General features: G+C 50.6%; 1 long non-coding RNA gene across 2 annotated transcripts; it reads left to right on the top strand.

Annotated features, from left to right (window-relative positions):
• Positions 1-80: 80 nt before the first annotated feature.
• Positions 81-9,749, top strand: LOC147583871 (uncharacterized). 2 transcript variants are annotated; one of them, XR_015248588.1, is made up of 4 exons: positions 81-189; positions 2,583-2,700; positions 5,579-5,687; positions 9,586-9,749. It is a non-coding gene; the product is annotated as an uncharacterized LOC147583871 (long non-coding RNA). The 2 variants fall into 2 exon arrangements; XR_015248587.1 differs by lacking the exon at positions 81-189 and having other exon boundaries at positions 2,504-2,700.
• The last annotated feature ends 612 nt before the right edge of the window (positions 9,750-10,361 follow it).

Here is a 10,361-nt window from a genome sequence, read left to right as displayed (position 1 = left end):
TTGAGGCGGCGCCCTGAGCCTGCGCCCTCGCTCGCGTCCGACGGCGCGTTTGCGCATGCGCTTGGGGCTCTGGGCGGAGGCGCAGGGGAGACGGCGCTAGCAGTTTAGGGATGAGAGCGGGCAGGTGGGCCGGAGTGAGGCCTTGTTCCTGTGAGCCTCGTGGGTGCTCGACTGGGGCTCCGTGAGCCAGTAAGATCCCCAAAAGTTGTGGGAGGCCACCCGGGGTCAACTTCGGTCTTTTTGCCACTTACGGACACTTTCACGCCCCCCCCCCCCCCGCCGTGATATCAATTACCCAATTCTTCCATGAAAGGTCCTTTCAAAACATTTTTAAAATTTTAAGTTGATTTTTTTATGTATTTATTCAAGTAGTGTCTACACCCACCGTGGGGCTTGAACTCACAACTGCCAGATGGAGAGTCACGTGCTCCACTGGCTGAGCCACGTGCCCCCCAAAACAGTTTTTAAATTGTGGCGAATATATGTGACATAAACTTACCACTTACCATTCTAAGTGCGCAGCTCAGCTGCGTCAAGCACACTCGCATTGTCGTGCAACCCCCCCCCTTCTGACTCCAGAACTTTCAACCTCCCCAGACTGAGACTCTGTCCCCATGAAGCGCTGACGCCCCGCCCCCACCCCCACCCCCACCCCCAGCTCCCACCTTCTACTCTCTGTCTCTGCGGACAGGACTCCTCTAGGGACCTCAAATATTTGGAATCATACTGTTAAAAAGAAACCAATAGGCCCAAAATAGATTCACTCGTGTTACGCCCCATGTCAGTAAACCAAGACCTGATACCTAACCCAGTTACAGTGTTAGGCTCTCCCAAGAATGACCTTTAACGAGCCAATCTGGAATTGCTTGGTCATCACTAGTGAGATAGCCTGTCTGATAGACAACCCCCCCCCCACCCACCGGCCTTCCCCCAAAGGAAGGCGACCCTGCTTGAAACAACCCACTCTTTGCTAGAAACTTCCTTTTTCTGCTGCTTCTGCCTGTAAAAACCTTTCCTTTTGTACAGCTTTTCAGACTTCCTTTCTACCTGCTGAGACGGGGATGCTGTGCACTTCATGAATCATTAAATACAGCCAATTAGATCTTACGTTTGCTCAGTTGAATTTTGCTTTTTAATGATGGAGTATTTGTTCTTTTGTGTGTCTGACTGATTTCACCCAGCATAATGTCCCCAAGCTTCATCTGTGTTCTAGCAGGTGTCAGAATTCCCTTCCTTTTTAAGGCTAAGTAATATTTCGTTGTATGGATAGGACACATTTCGTTCATCCATTCATCCATTGTTGGATATTTGTGTGTTTCTATCTTTTGGCTGTTATGAATAACGTGCTATGAATACAGTGCAAAAATATCTGTTCAAGTCCCTGCTTTTAATTCTTTATTTTTGAGAGAGAGCATGAGCGGGGAAGGGGCAGAGAGAGAGGGAGACACAGAATCCGAAGCAGGCTCCAGGCTCCGAGCTGTCAGCACAGAGCCGGACGCGGGGCTCGAACTCACGGACCGCGAGATCATGACCTGAGCTGAAGCTGGAGGCTTATCCAACTGAGCCACCCAGGCGCCCCAAAAGACAGTCATTTAAATGGGAAAAAAGGTTGACATCATAAAACACTCTCCACATTGCATTTCTTTATGTCACGTCCCTGTGCCCCGGCGTACTTGTAATGGTGGGTGTGCCTTTGGGGACCACGTGCAAAGAAACAGAGAGGGAAGGGCTCAGGCGACACCCTCTTCCAGGGTCCCCTGGTCACCCTGGCTCAGTTCTGCCCACTTTTTTCCGGCTACCCTTCAATCATATTTTGATAGTTGGTTTGCAGGGCTCTTTACCAGATAGGTACAAAAATACAGTGTTTACAAAATAGATACGTAATATATATCCACGTGATTACAAAATGTAACAACCGATCTAAAATGCAATGTAACCTTATAGTCGCCCCTGATTAAAACTGCTCTGTATCTCGGCTCCTTCGCTACCCCAACCTGAGCCTTCTTACCTTTTCCTCCGGCTGCTCCCACCCAGCCCCCTCCAAGTTGGGGAGAATGCTTATCCGGCTTCAAAAATTTCCACAGCCTTCCTCAGCTCCGGGCGTTTCTACCTCCCTTGTGTGCTGCAACGTGAGCTCCCCATCATTTTATTTTAGGCTCTATGGGCACAGACAGTCTTGTTTATTGAGCCCTGACTTTCACATGACAAATGCACAGTTTGCTAACGCTCAAGCCCTCGAGCTTGTACCCTTGCACGTACCCACGTGGGCATGCCCGGAAACCAGGCGGAGTGAGGGTTTCTGTCCCTCCGGAAAGTTTCCTCGGTGCCCTTTGCGGGCAGTCCGCCTCGCCCCCTACCAGCAGTGGATCAACAGTGGGTTTTTGAAATGAGAGATAGACAGATAAGATGGGGGGAGGGGGCTGATTTGTCATGCGTGGCCTTTGCCCTCCCCTGTGGTGTAGACATTTCCACCGTGGCCAGTTTTCGGCTACCAGGAAGCGTGCACGAGACAGGACGAGCTGGCCGCACGCAGCCCACGACTCCCCTACGGACGCCCTCGCTTCTGGTTTCTATCCCCCTAGATTACTTCTGCGTGTTCTAGAGCTTGGTGGAAAGGGAGCTGTGCCGCCTGCACGCTTCCGTGACCGACTTCCTTCGCACAGCACGCTGCATTCATTCACGCCGCCGCCACGTCTAACGGTAACGGGTTCTCTTGCTTCGCTACAGGGTATTTCGGGGGTGTGGATTGGGGGACGGCCCCAAGAAGAGTTCAAATCTTTTCTCGCGTTGCCCCTTCCCCTCCCGGTCCACACTCGCAGCTTGAATAAAACAAATGGGCGTCCCTGTCCTGGGGGAGACAAGTTTCCCGCTAATCACGTGGCGGTCACCACTCGATACAGAACGCGAGCCTTTATTGTTGAGATAACACTGCGGATTTCACGCCCTCTGCCCTCCTATCTTTATTAACGGGCACGCTTTGCTCTGCAAACTCTCCCCCTAACATATCTCTGGACTTATCACCGGTTCCAATCACACCTTTCTTTCGTAAGGCATGTGTTCCCTGGTCCCAGAAACGTGGGTGTCTCCTACATCCGTCCCCCGGCCCCGGGAAATAGATTTCTAATCGTTTTGGTAGCTCCAACCCAAGGTGACATTTACCCTGTTCAGGCACGATCTGGTGTCACCACCACACATGTCCGCCCCTGCTATCTCAGAATGCACCCTGAACTTCGTCTGTCTTACCTGTGCGGTGGGTTAGCAAAAACAGTGCTGACAGGCCCCCTTTGGGTATCTGGAATGCCCAGCAAACCTACTCTGAGGCACCTGGCCTAGGAAACTCTTGCCTCGTGTAACTGGGAGATGTACACACAAATGTTCTCAATGGCAGGAATCTGGAAGGTACACGGATCCAAATCCGGGGACAAATATGTTCTAGAATAGTCCCACAAATAAATGCCAAGCAGCAGAAAACTCACAAATGACAACAACATCAAAAGAAAAGAAAAAAAAAAGGTCTCAGGAGTATGGGACACCCGGCTGGCTCATTGGGTGGAACATGTGATTCTTGATCTTGGGGTCCTGAATTCGAGCCCCACGTTGAGTGCGGAGATTACTTTTTAACATTTATTTATTTTTGAGACAGAGAGAGACAGAGCATGAACGGGGGAGGGGCAGAGAGAGAGGGAGACACAGAATCGGAAGCAGCCTCCAGGCTCCGAGCCATCAGCCCAGAGCCCGACGCGGGGCTCGAACTCACGGACGGCGAGATCGTGACCTGAGCTGAAGTCGGACGCTTAACCAACTGAGCCACCCAGGCGCCCCTGGAGATTACTTTTTAAAAAAGTCTTAGAAATATAGAGTTACAGACTATGTCTTTATGACACCATAATTATGAAATGAAATCGGCTCGGCACCATTAGCCACTGGGGAATTGCCCAAAAGCCCCAAAGAGATACGACTACCACAGGCCATTAGAATGGCTGAAATAAAAAAGGCTGACGATACCAAGTGCTGGCAAGGAAAACAGTTTAGTGGTTTCTTAGAAAGTTAAGCGAATACTATACGACCCGGCAATCTCACCCCTGAGGGTTCACCCAAGAGAAAGAAACTCTTGGGTTCGCACAAAAGCTGAACAGGAGCGTTCGTAGAAGCTTTCTTGGTAAGAGACCAAAAGCTGGGAACAACCCAAGGGCTCTTCAGTGGGTGACCGGAAAAACAAATTCTGGACTGAGTGAATAAAAACACATAAAAATAAAGTATGGATTAATTCCACACAAGGGAATACTGCTCGGTAATACGAAGGAATGAGCTGAATACGCACAGGGCCTTGAGTGAATCACAAAGGCATTTTGTCTGACGAAAAGAAGGCGATCTGAAAAAGTTACGTGATGCAGGGCTCCATTTATACGAGGTTTCTAGAGGAGTATATTCATAGAGACAGGAAGGAGATTGTGGGTGCCAGCGGTGGGGGAGGGGGCAATCACTTAATGGAGGGGGGCCTGGGTGGCTCCGTGGGTTGAACGTCCGACTTTGGCTCAGGTCACGATCTCACATTTTGTGAGTTCCTGCCCCGCGTCGGGCTCTGTGCTGATGGCTCAGAGCCTGGAGCCTGCTCCACATTCTGTGTCTCCCTCTCTCTCTGCCCCTCCCCCACCCCCCCCCTCTGTCTCTCTCTCTCTCTCTCTCTCTCTCTCAAAAATAGATGAACATTAAAAACAAAAGAATAATTACTTAATGGATACTGGGTTTCCTTTTGGGACGATGACACTTTTGAAACTGGACAGAGCTGATGGCCGCAAGACATTGTGAATGCGTTGAGTGCAACTGAAGTGTTCACTTTGAAACGGTTCGTTTTATGTTATGTGGATCTCATCCCTTCCAACGACACTACATTTTGCCATTGGGTCGGCCTTTTATTTCGTTGTCCTGTATTTCCGTTAATACATCTCTTTGGTGGAAATACTGTGTGATGGTGAGCTATGTACTGTGTCTCTCTTTTCTTTTTTTTTTTAGTTACATTTTTTTAAACATGTATTCAATTTGGAGAGATAGTGTGAGCGGGGGAGGGGCAGAGAGAGAGGGAGACACAGAATCCGAAGCAGGTTCCAGGCTCTGAGCTGTCAGCACAGAGCCCGGTGTGGGGCTCGAACTCACAGACTATGAGATCGTGACCTGAGCTAAAGTCTGACTTTAAATTAGGACAGCATGTATGCAGTGTAAAATCCACCACTTCCAAGTGCACAGTTCAATGGTTTTTAGTACAAAATTCACTGTGCTGTGCAGGCATCACCACGATCTAATTCTGGAACATTCCCATCATTCCAGAAAGAAACCCCATCCCCAGCAGCAATCAGTCCCCGTTCCTCACCGCAGCCCCCAGCCCCCACACATCTGCTTTCTTTCTTTTGCCACCAACTTCTGACTGTATTAATAATAAAATATCTCCTGAGGGATGAATTCAAAATGGGGTTTTGATATGCTATCCTAATCACTCTGATCAAAGTCCTAAATTCAAGGTTTCTGGAAACAGCAATGACTTTTTTTTTTTTTTTTTTTTTTTTTTTTTTTTTTTTTACAGGGGCAATTAAAAAAAATCTCAGGGCTTGGCAAGATCAGATGGGTGTGTGCAGATTTTCCCCTCAAGGTTGGCATCCTAGACGACCTTCGGTTTGTGGAGGCACTTACTGGTCAGTCTGATTTCTGTGTTTCTTATAAAGCATTTGAAGTACTGTTGGGATCATCTCGCAAATGAGGAATCCCTTCAAGGCTCGAGGTCTTGAAAAACTCCTTTCAACCGCCTGGGCCTCAGTTTCCCCCTTCCTCCTTTGGCACTAAAGCAGGGCTGTGCAAACTTTTTCTGTAAAGGACCCGATAATAAATATTTTCAGCTACTCAACACTGGCTTGTAGCCAGAAAGCAGCCACAGCCCGTATTCAGACAAGTGAGCGTGGCCGCGTGCCAATAAATTGTATTTATGGACACTGAAATTTGAATTTCGTATCATTTCTGACGTCAGAAAGTATTATTTTCTTTCTTTTGTGATTCCTTCCTCCCTGTCTCTCTCTCTCTCTCTCTTCCTTCCTTCCTTCCTTCCTTCCTTCCTTCCTTCCTTCCTTCCTTCCTTCCTTCCTTCCTTCCTAAGTAAGCTTCATACAACACAGAGCCCAACACAGGGCTTGAACTCACAACCCTGAGATCAAGACCCAAGCTGAGATCAAGAGTCAGACGCTTCACTGACTGAGCCACCCAGCAGGTGCCCCGTCACAAAATATTCTTAAATTTTCTTCGGGCATTAACAAAATGTAAAAACCACTCTTAACTTGCAGGCCGTGCAAACACAGGTGACAAGCTGGGTTTGGCCCGTGGGCAGCCTACAAGGAGGGAAGAGGGCAAGGTGGCAGTTTAATTATTTTATTTTATTTTTTTAAGGTTGTTTAATTAAACTGTTTTTAAGGTTGTTTAATTAAACTGTTTTAAGGCAGTTTAATTATTTTATTTTATTTTTTTAAGGTTGAGGTTTGAAATAGGATGTCAGAGACAGTGGCATTGGGTCAAAGGCATAAAAGGTGGGAGGATGTCCCACGGGGATGTGGGGGAAGGGTTTTGAGGCAGAGGAAACAGTCCGCGCAAAGCCAGTTGGATCCACGAGCCATTTTGCAACCACTGGCAGAAAACGAGGTCAGCCTTCCAGGACGGCCACCCATTCCCCCCTCGTGCGCACCACACGGGGACTATTGTTTCTATTTTGTTTTTGGTTTTGTTTATTATTATTATATTTTTTAGAGAGAGAGCGCGTGAGCGAGCAGGGGAGGGGCAGAGGGAGAGGGAGAGGGAGAGAGAGAGAGAATATTAAGCAGGCTCGAGGGTCGGTGCAGAAACGGAGCGGACCCCGGAGGCTTGGGTCTGGCGGGCAGGCTGGTTAATGTGCAGCGAGGGGTTCTGGGAGGAGGGAAACCCCCAGTGGGCGGCAGGTGTCAGTTCCTGTGAGGCAAACCCCCCCCACGGTGGCCGAGCTCGGGCCACCCAGGTGATGTCGTGGAGCGCGGAGTTAGACCGAGGTGCCAGCGCGCCCGAGCCTTCCCTGCCTGGGACCCCAAGCTTCCCCGGGGAGCCCGAGCCCGCATAGCATCATCTGTCCTAGTCCGTTACTGGGACGCAGCAGCCGGCCCTTGCAGATGTCAGATGACATGGCGCGGGCCGAAATACTCTGGGGGCACAAAGCACGGCGTGCGCGCGTGTCCGGATACAAAGTGTCTGCAGATGCACGTCGGAAGGGCCTCTGGAAAAAAAGTAACAAGGCCGTTCACGTGTGTTCGCATCCGTAACCCTAGCTGAGGGCGATGTCGTGCACGGTGGCAGAGGAGGAGCTCGGACCCGGGAGGGGAAAGCGCTGGAGACCTCGTCCCGGGGCAGGGGGCAAAGAACGAGGACCTCGCACTCCCCCGCGGAGATGCTGGGGAGGAGGCGGGGAAGCACTTGCTTCTAGAATCCACTAGAGGGCGCCCGGGACTGGGAAGCCGACCTCCGTGTCCCCAGCCTCAGGCCTGGCCCGGTGGGAAGAGAGAGAGAGGGGGTCCACCGAGGATGCTGGGCGCCCAGAACGGGGGGGGGGGGGGGGTGTCTGTGTCTTTGAACCTGGAGAGCCTTTCCTATGCTTCCAGAGTTGGGCGTTTGGAGGACAGGGGCTGACAAATTAGGGCCAGAGTCTGCAAACCTGTTTTTCTTCCTTCCTTCCTTTCTTTTTCTTTCTTTCAAGTTTATTTTGAGAGAGAGAGAGAGAGAGAGAGAGAGAGAGAGAATCCCAAGCAGGTTCCATGCTGTCAGCACAGAGCCCGACGTGGGGCTCGAACTCACGAACCCCCGGAGATCATGACCTGAGCCGAACACCAAGAGTCAGACGCGTAAAGGACTGAGCCACCCAGGCGCCCCGGCAAATTTTTTCTTCAAGGGCCACGTAGCCGAAAGTTTAACCGCACTTGTCTGTCTGCCAGGGGCTCCGCTGTACCCTTCCAGCTCCCACACTAGGCACACAGCACCTCCCCAGAGGCACGGGGCCCTGTGCCAGTGACGTTGTGGGTTTGGGAGGCTGAAATTTGAATTTCATATCATTTTCCTGTGACACGAAATAACTTGCTCTGCCATATTTTTTTCAAAAGCATTTAAAAATGCGAAAACCAGGGGCGCCTGGCTGGCTCAGCCCAGAGAACACGTGACTGCTGGGCTCGCCGCTGTGGGTTCGAGCCTCACGTCGAAAAGCAACAGATGATAGTAACGAATGGCCGGGAAAGAAATACAGAGTGAAAATGTTTCTTTTTTTATTGGACATCCCATGTATAGCCATTCCAACACCGCAGTCCAACGAAGTACAGAGAGTGATGGACGAGTAACTTTCCCTTCCGGTAGCGAGTTTCTTTTAAAGTGAAACATACCTCGGGGCGCCTGGGTGGCTGAGCATCCGACTTCGGCTCAGGTCACGACCTCGCGGTTCGTGGGTTCGAGCCCCGCGTTGGGCTCTGTGCCGACAGCTCGGAGCCTGGAATCTGCTTCCGATTCTGTGTCTCTCTCTCTCTCTCTCTGCCCTTACCCTGCTCACGCTGTCTCTCCCTGTCTCTCAAAAATGAGTAAATGTGAAAAAAAAAAATTTTTTTTTTTTAATGAACATGGGTAGCTGAATCTCTGTGTGTGTTCTAGCCAAATGTATGGCACAGAGTTCTCCAAATTCTCTTCCAAGTGGGATACGATGTTTACCAAAGGATAAACAATGAAAATGTGCTAATCCAAAGTGTCCCGCTATAGAATATCACTACGACTGGCAGCAGTTAGATGAAGAGTTGATAAACCACAGCTTGCTGGCCAACTCCAGCCCAATGTCTATTTTTGTAGGAGCTAAGGATAGTTTTTTTTAACCGGTTGGGGGGGGGGGATCAAAAAAAAAAAAAGAAAATAATATTTCACGACATGTGCAAAGTGTCTAGGATTCAAATTGCGGCGTTACGAATAAAGTTTTATTGGCACACAGCCCTGCTCATTGGTTGACATGCTGACGGTGACGCTTTCCGCATCGCAGCCACAGGCTGAGTGGTCACCATCTGGAGCACTGGGGTGACAACATTTGCTGTTGGGTGTGAAGAAATGCCCCACTCACTGAGATTTCTGAAGGATGGAGTTTGCTTGTGTAAAACTTTTTTTTTTTTTTTAATTTTTAAGTCATCCCCACACCCAGCGCGGGGCTCGAACTCACGAACTCATGAACCTCGAGATCATGCCGACTGAGCCGCCCAGGAGCCCCTGTCATGTTTCCTTTGAAGATAAACGTATCAGGGGCACCTGAGCGGCTCAGTCCGTTAAGTGTCCGACTGTTGGTTTTGGCTCAGGTCACGGTCTCACGCTTCGTGGGATCGCGCCTTGTGCAGGCTCCACGCAGACGGCCCGGAGTCTGCTTGGGATTCTCGCGCCCGCTCTCTCTCTCTCGAAATAAGTGTATAAAACTTTCCAAAAAATGCATCGAAGGAAAAAGCCTTGGCACACTCTTCAACAGCGTCGCCAACTTTGTTTTTTTCTTCTTCTTCATTAAATTGATTTTAGAATGACAATCAGGGACACGATGATAAATTCAGACGGATGTCGGATGCCCCAAAGAGCAGGTGATCGCAGGAATGAATGCAACATAAAGATAAGTGTTGTTCAATCCTGCCAGATGTGGGGGTGCATCGGCTGGGCGACCTTTCCAGTGTTGTCCAACCTGGCGAGTGGCGGCGGGAGGTGTGGGGGACCGGCCTGCTGCTGGAAGGGAGTTCTGGGCACAAGTTCATAGCGCGTCCCAGTGCAAGAGACAGGACACGGGACTTTCCGACACCCTTCTCATGCGTGGGTGGGCTTGGCCTCTAATTGGTGGGCTTCTCCCTGTGCCCGAACTCCTGGGCCCGTCCCTCCAATCGAACGCCAATCCTGATCAGATTCTCCCTGGGATTAAAGATTAACCCCCATGTTTGGCCTTTACAGGAGGCTTATATAACCTTCTAGGTCAATCGTCACACTTTTCCGGACGGGGTCTCAGAGGGGAGACGCGATGTGGTGTCCCGGCTAAGCATACTGTGCCGAGCTGGGGGGGCGCTGAGGTCCCGGGTCACGCAGGCCAGAACGCCACCAGGCACGAAGGGGGAGAGTAAGTTAAGGACTGATGAGACCCGAGGCTGCTGTCCCAAGTTGGCCGAGAGCAGCCACACTTATCTTGGGATCCGCGGCACGTGCTGGATTGCGGGGCTCATTCCGCAGATGCGATGCGTCTGGAGCCGCCTTGATGGTGGGGGGCCATCGGTGGCCGACGCAGACAGGGGCCCGTTCCCTGGTGTGAACAGAGG

Source organism: Puma concolor, chromosome A2, assembly GCF_028749965.1.
Source record: "Puma concolor isolate L17-30 chromosome A2, mPumCon1.1.hap2, whole genome shotgun sequence".
Classification (NCBI taxonomy): domain Eukaryota; kingdom Metazoa; phylum Chordata; class Mammalia; order Carnivora; family Felidae; genus Puma; species Puma concolor.
Note: the sequence above shows the minus strand (reverse complement) of the source record. Positions and strands in the feature narration are given on the sequence as shown.